We start from the raw sequence: 6,904 nt of genomic DNA on the forward strand, positions 1-6,904 counted from the left end.
CCCAGGACAATCAATAACCATAGTGGTCACAATTATAAGCCACTGTTGTGCATGATTATTGACCAGCTACCTTCCTGTAGATCACTGGACCCAGACAATGGAGGGGTCAAAGGAACTGATATGTTGTACTGGCAAAAACAGCAAGCACATTCCTTTTCCAGTCACCACAATGTGCTCACTAAATGTTCATTGTAGGACCAGCTGGGTCAATATAGTTAATAGAGTAATAATAAAGAAAACCGACTCAGGCTAGGACACTGAAAGCTACCCCAGGCTACACACTCCACTTTTAACACTCATTCTGCTAATAACAGATACAATGGAAATAATTCTTATAGCTGGAAAGATGGGAATCCTTTAAAAAAATTTAAATATGATTAATAATGATAAAGGATGCTTTTTCTATGTAAACCAAAGCCTAAACATTTTGTTCTATGATATTTCCTACATGAAGAACAAAAGAAAACAAAATGTTATAGAACTTCTTTTCCCTACTAAAAGGGAGTTTGTTCATATGCTGAATTTAGCCATTCCTTTGCCAAAGGAGTCTGGAGAGTAACGTTTGATCCCCAAGAAGTGCTGTGGAAGAGACCACTTATTGGAACACACATTTCTTGCTGCTAGTTCTAGGAGAGATCTTATCCTTACACTTCTATTTGGTCACCATATTAGGTAAGAAAAAAGTAAGCTGGGGGTGGGGGGAAAAAGAGGAGAAAAGGAAAAAAAGAGGTAGAAAGAGACTGATCATAGGAGAGAACAAGAAAAAAGAAGGCAGATGACTTGTTTGCCCAACTTTGGCTCTATGGTCCCATGAGCGAAAATGCATACTTAGTGATATGGTATGACAGGAAAAAGGAAAAGAGGGGTAAGCTGAGAGAGTTCAGTCCATGGTGTTAATTTCTTCCTGCACAAAGGCAGTCTCTTAAGGACAAAGCTCTGCCTCTTGTAACATAATGTCATAGTCCAGATGAGATAGTTTCCTTGGAGGGAAGTTGGTGAGAAGTTCAACATGTTCACTCAAATATCCTTTACACTGGACATGCTTCACCAAAGCTAGCAGTTTAGCTTGCTCTGCATGAAAGTCTTCACTTTTTCAATCTGGATACCACAACATCAGCTGTGCTTTTGGTGCATTTATATCTACCCCTTCCACTATATTCCATCTGATTTTTCAGGTGACATCTCTAGTATATCTGAATCCACAGCTGATAATGCTTGGTGGTTTGTGGCTATTCCAGGCTCAGTTCTGGCAGGGGGCTGAGTTAATGGCTTTCTGTTCTCTTTTCTGTGCCCCAAATCTTTATGGGAGACTTTCTGGACTTGGCAAGGTTTTCTACCTTCTCTTCTTCATTGGAGCCACAAACAGATATGAATTCCTCACTGTCAGAAAAAAGTTCAGATTCAGATTCTTCATCAGAGTGGCTACTGAGTGGCTACCCTGTTTTGTCTGTGTTGAATCAAAATGTGTCTCTTGCAAAGAGCCTCTGATGGAAGCTTCTAGCTGGCTGTCTTTACTTGCATCTATAAGACTGTCTGAATGGGCACATTTTTGGGAAGAGTGCTAGAAAGTCCATCCAGTTGCCTGTGTTCACCTGGAAATCCTGTCACTTGGTCCAAGAAAGAAGATCTAATTGGTGCCACTCTACTCGCTTCTGACCTGTCCGTGTGTCCGATATGGAAACAGGAAATCCCCTAGTTTATAAAACTGTATGTATTGCATCTCTGGCCGCCTTCACTGTCATGATAAACCTATCCTGGCTGATTTTCAATGGCGGTTTTGTCTTGTCTGGGTGAGTAGTCATGGAAATAGTCTTAAATTTACCATGTATCAATATTTATTGATGAATCTATATTATCTTGGTGTGAGAGAAGCACTTTTGTGATTTGAATGTAATTTTTGAAAAGCTTGACAACTATTTTAGTTATCCTTTTAAAAAATTTAATTGGTAAAACATATAACATAAAATTTACCATCTTAAGTTTATCTAAATGTACATTTCAGGAGTAGCAAGTATACTTACATTATTATGCACAAGATCTCTAGAAATTTACATCTTGCAAAACTAAAACTCAATACCTATTAAGTACCAACTTCCCATTTTACCCTCTCTCTAGCCCTTGACAAACTTCATTCTACTTTCTGTTTCTGTGAGTTTGACTACTTAAGATACATCATATTAAGTGTAATCATACACTATCTAACATTGTAACTGGCTTATTTTAGTTACTATAATAGCCTCAAGGTTTGCTTTTATCATAGAATGTGCCAAGATTTTCCTTTCCCCCCCCCCCCATCATTTTTTGAGACAGGAGGCAGGTTCTCATTCTCATGCCTGGGGTAGAGTGCAATGTGTCATCATAGCTCACTGCAACTTCAAACACCTGGGCTCAAGTGGTTTTCCTTCCTCAGCCTCGTGAGTATGTGGAACAATAGGTGCACATAACTATGTTTAGCTAATTTTTCTATTTTTTTGTAAAGACAGGGTCTCACTATGTTGCTCAGGCTGGCCTTGAGCTCCCGGCCTCAAACAATTCTCCTGCCTTGGCCTCTCAAAGAGCTAGGATTACAGGCCTGAGCCACTGCACCTGGCCTAAGATTTTCTTTTTGGATGGTGAATAATATTCCATTGTCTATATACCATATTTTTTTAATGTGTTCAGCAATCGAAGGACATCTGGGTGGCTTATGCCTCTTGGCTTTTGTGAATAATGCTGAAATGAACATGGCTGCACACATGTCACTTCCAGATTCTGCATTACATACTTTGGGTAGATACCCAGAAGGGGGATTTCTGTATCATCTGTTAATTTTTATTTTTAATTTTTTAAGGAACCCTTGTACATTTTTCAAAGTGTCTGCATTATTTTGCAACACCAATATTTCGAAAAGGTTCCAATTTCTATACATCTTTGACAAGGTTTTTATATTGCCTATTCTGAGTATGAGGTGATATTTCAATGCGATTTTGCTTTGGATTTCTCTAAAAATTATTAATTGTGAGTATCCTTTCAAATGTTTGTTGGCCATTTGTATATCTTCTTTGGAAAACTATCAGTTAAATTCTTTGTCCATTTTTTAATCAGGTTATTAACTTTTTATTTTTGGATTTTCAGAGTTGTTTATATTAATATATTTTGAATATTATTAACTCCTGTCATGTATATGATGTACAAATATTTTTACCCATTTGGTATGTGGCATAGTCTCTCCACTAAATATTTCCTTGATGTATAGAAATTCTGAAGTTTGATGAAGTCCCATCTTCTTTTTTTTGTTGCTTTTGCATTTGATGTGATATCCAAGAAAACAATGCCAATACTAATGTCATGATCTTTTTTCCTATATATTCTTCTAAGGGTTTTATTAGTTATATTTTCTATGTGTATTTAATCTATTTAAAATATTTTTTATGTCACAAGAGATTGATCCAACTTTATTTTTTATGTAGGTAATCCATTGTTCAACACCATTTGTTGAAGAGGCTCTCCTTTCCCCATTGTGTGGTTATGGCCAGCTTGTGGAAAATCATTTGATTATATATACAAGGATTTATTTCTGGGTTCTCTATTCTTTTCCTTGATCTACTTATATGTCTTAGTGCCAGTACCACATTGCTTTTCTTTTTGTAGCTTTGTAATACGTTTTGAAATCAGGAAGTATATTGTCTCTTTGTTCATTCTTTTGAAAGGGTATTTGGCTAGTCATAGTTGCTAAACAAATTTTAAGATTTTTTTTGTATATATTTTTGCAAAAAATGTGCCAATGGGATTTTGATCGATATAACATTGAATTTGTCCTTTACTGTGGGTAGTTTTGACATCTTAATAATATCAAATCATCTGATCCTTGGGCTAGAATATATTCAAGAGTGTGTTTAACTTCCACATCTTTTCGGATTTGTCAGTTTTTCTTCTGCTTTTTGTTTCTGGTTTTATTTCATTTGGATCAGAAAAGATACACTGTATGATTTCAGTCATCTCAAATTTGATTAGACTTATGTGTCCTAATGGAAGGCACCAGGTGTAATTGAAAATATTGTACATTTTGCTGCTTTCCACTGGAAAGTTCTGTACATGTCTGTTGGGTTTAATTGGTGTATAATGTTCAGGTTTTCTATTTTCTTACTGATCTTCTATCTGATTTTTCTATTCATTATTGAAAGTGGAGTCTTAAAGTAAACAGTGACCATGTTGCTGTGTATTTGTTGCTTCATTTCTGCCAATATTTGTTTCATATATTTGGAATCCCTGATGTTGTATATACATGTAATGTACATATTATACAACATATATAACCTATATATGTGTTTATATATTTATACATAGCATATATATTATATGTGTTATATTTATATTATATATACTACTGTTATAGATTCCTGGTAAGTGGATCTATGCTGTCATTATTTAACATCGATTTTTGTTTCTAGTGACAGTTTTGACCTAAAGTGTATTTTGGCTAATATAATTATGGCCACTGCACCCACTTGTGGTTACTATTTGCATGGATTGTTTTCATCCTTTATTTTCAGCCTGCTTGACTCCTTAGAGCTAAAATAAGTCTTTTGTGGACATAATATTGTAGAAACTCAATTATTCTTAATCCATTCAGCCATGTTATTTTCTTTAGATTTAAGAGTTTAATCCATTTATATTTAAAGTAGTTAGTGAAAGAAATGAAGTTACTCTTCATGTCTTCTAGACATCCCTCATTTCTTCTCTTATAGCCTTCATTTTTGTTTTGCTGATTTTGCGATTACATGCTTTGGTTCCTCTCTCCTCTCTCATTTTCTTTAGCATAACTTCCCTTTTTTTTTTTTTTTTTTTTTGAGTCAGTCTTGCTCTGTCAATCCAGGTAGAATGCATAGAATGCAATGGTATCATCATAGCTCACTGCACCCTCAAATTCTTGATATTAAGTGATTCTCCTGCCTAGTAGCTGCAACTCCAGGCATGCAACACAACACACGGCTAATTTTTCTATTTTTAGTAGAGATGAGGTCTTGCTCTTGCTCAGGCTGGTCTTGAACTCCTGAGCTCAAGCAGTCTTCTCGCCTCAGCCTCCCAGAGTGGAAGTTATAACAATATAGTTTAGTCTCATAACAAGTTAATTTTAATTTAATTGAAAACTATACCTCTTTATATCCCTCACTTTGTTATTAATGTGACAAATTATATCCTTTTATATTGATCATGTATTAATAGAGAACTTTTAGAACATCTAAAATAATATTCTTGAATTTGTACATTTTATAAAAGCTGAATTAGATAATTAGTATGCACACCACATTTACTAAAATGATTGGTTTGTATGTTTCAGTTTACTGCGTGTAAATAGCATTTCGATCCACTGGAATCAACCTTTATCTGCATGATAATATAATTTATTCCTAATCGTTCATTTTGTGCATCAGTTTCACAACATATTTTACAATGTTGTTTCCAAAAGCTGGATTGCTGCAGCCTTTCACTTTGTGTAAGAAGAGTACCAATATATTAATAAGAAAGAAGTTTCTTTAGTATCATTTAAATGCCTAATGATTAAAATTTTCTTATCAGTGCTTTTTATGAATGACAATAATGTGTTTTGTGAAATATTATTGCCCTAAAATAGGCCACTTCACATCAGTCAACTGAGTTTTTAGGTTTATCTATATATTATAATTTTGTATGACAGTATTTGACTCTGTATACTTTATGACAGCATGGGCAAAAGTCAAAGATAAATCAGCTGTGTATCTATTGCCAATGTAATTTTCTCTGTATTTGCTTGCCCATATAAATATTACTTCTATTTTCTTTATGAATAATACATTTTTTTTTGGTTGGTGGTCAATGGTTATTTTATCTTGTCTAGGTAAATAGTCATAAAATGATCTTAATTTCAAAATATATTCATTGGTGAATACATATTATCTTTGTGTGAAGTATTTGTGTGATTTGAAGATAATTTTTGAATAGCTTCAAAAATCTATTTTTGGTATTATTTTTCATGTAAAAACATAAAATTTAGAATCTTAAATATTTTAATTATAGAAGTTAGTCATGTTAAGTATATTGACATTGTTATGCAACATATATCTCTAGAATGCTTTTATCTTGCAAAGCTAAAACTCAATATACATAAAACAGCTATCTCTTTTCTGCATTTTCTGGTCCTTTACCAACATTATTCTATTTTTCTTTTGTTTCTAAAGCTGTAACTAGTTTAGATATTTTATATAACTGGATTCATGAAGTATCTGTTTTTTGGGGTGGATTGGCTTATTTCATGTAGCATGTCAAGATTTATCTTTTTATTATAGATGTTAGAAGATTTCCTGCTTTTTAAAAGCTGAGTAGTACTCCATTAATTTTATTTCCCAAATTATACTTATTTGTTCATTTTGTGAGGCAAGTTTGGGTTGTTTTCACCTATTGGCTTTTGTGAATAATTCTGTAATAAATATGGATGTGCAAATAAGTCTTCATTTGACCATACATGCGAGGGTTTTATGTCTGTCCTGCACTTTGTTTCATTGATCTAAGTTGTCTGCCTTTATGCCAGTAGCAAACTGCTTTGATTACTGAACATTTGTAACATGTCTTGAAATCAGAAAGTATGATGCCTCCAACATTGTTTCTTTTTGTGAAGATTGTTGGGCTATTCATGGTGCTTTGCCTTCCATATAATTTTTGAATTGCTTCTTCTTTGCATAATATGACATTGATAATTTTAAAGAGATTGCTTTGAATTTGCATATGAGTTTGGGCAGTATGGATATCTTCACATTATTCAGACTTCCAACCCTTGGTTAAGACCATGCTCAAAAATCTGCCATTTAATTTTCATTTATTTGTAGATGTTCTGGTTTTCCTTTTGTTATTGATTTCTAGTTTCATTCCATTTTGGTTATAAATAATA

The 6,904-nt window shown here is 33.7% G+C and overlaps 1 pseudogene; it reads right to left on the reverse strand.

The window, feature by feature from the left end:
* Window positions 1-880: 880 nt before the first annotated feature.
* LOC105822489 overlaps window positions 881-6,904 on the reverse strand; it is an 8,316-nt pseudogene continuing 2,292 nt past the window's right edge.

The sequence above is a fragment of the Propithecus coquereli genome, unplaced genomic scaffold (assembly GCF_000956105.1).
Source record: "Propithecus coquereli isolate 6110/MARCELLA unplaced genomic scaffold, Pcoq_1.0 Scaffold617, whole genome shotgun sequence".
Classification (NCBI taxonomy): domain Eukaryota; kingdom Metazoa; phylum Chordata; class Mammalia; order Primates; family Indriidae; genus Propithecus; species Propithecus coquereli.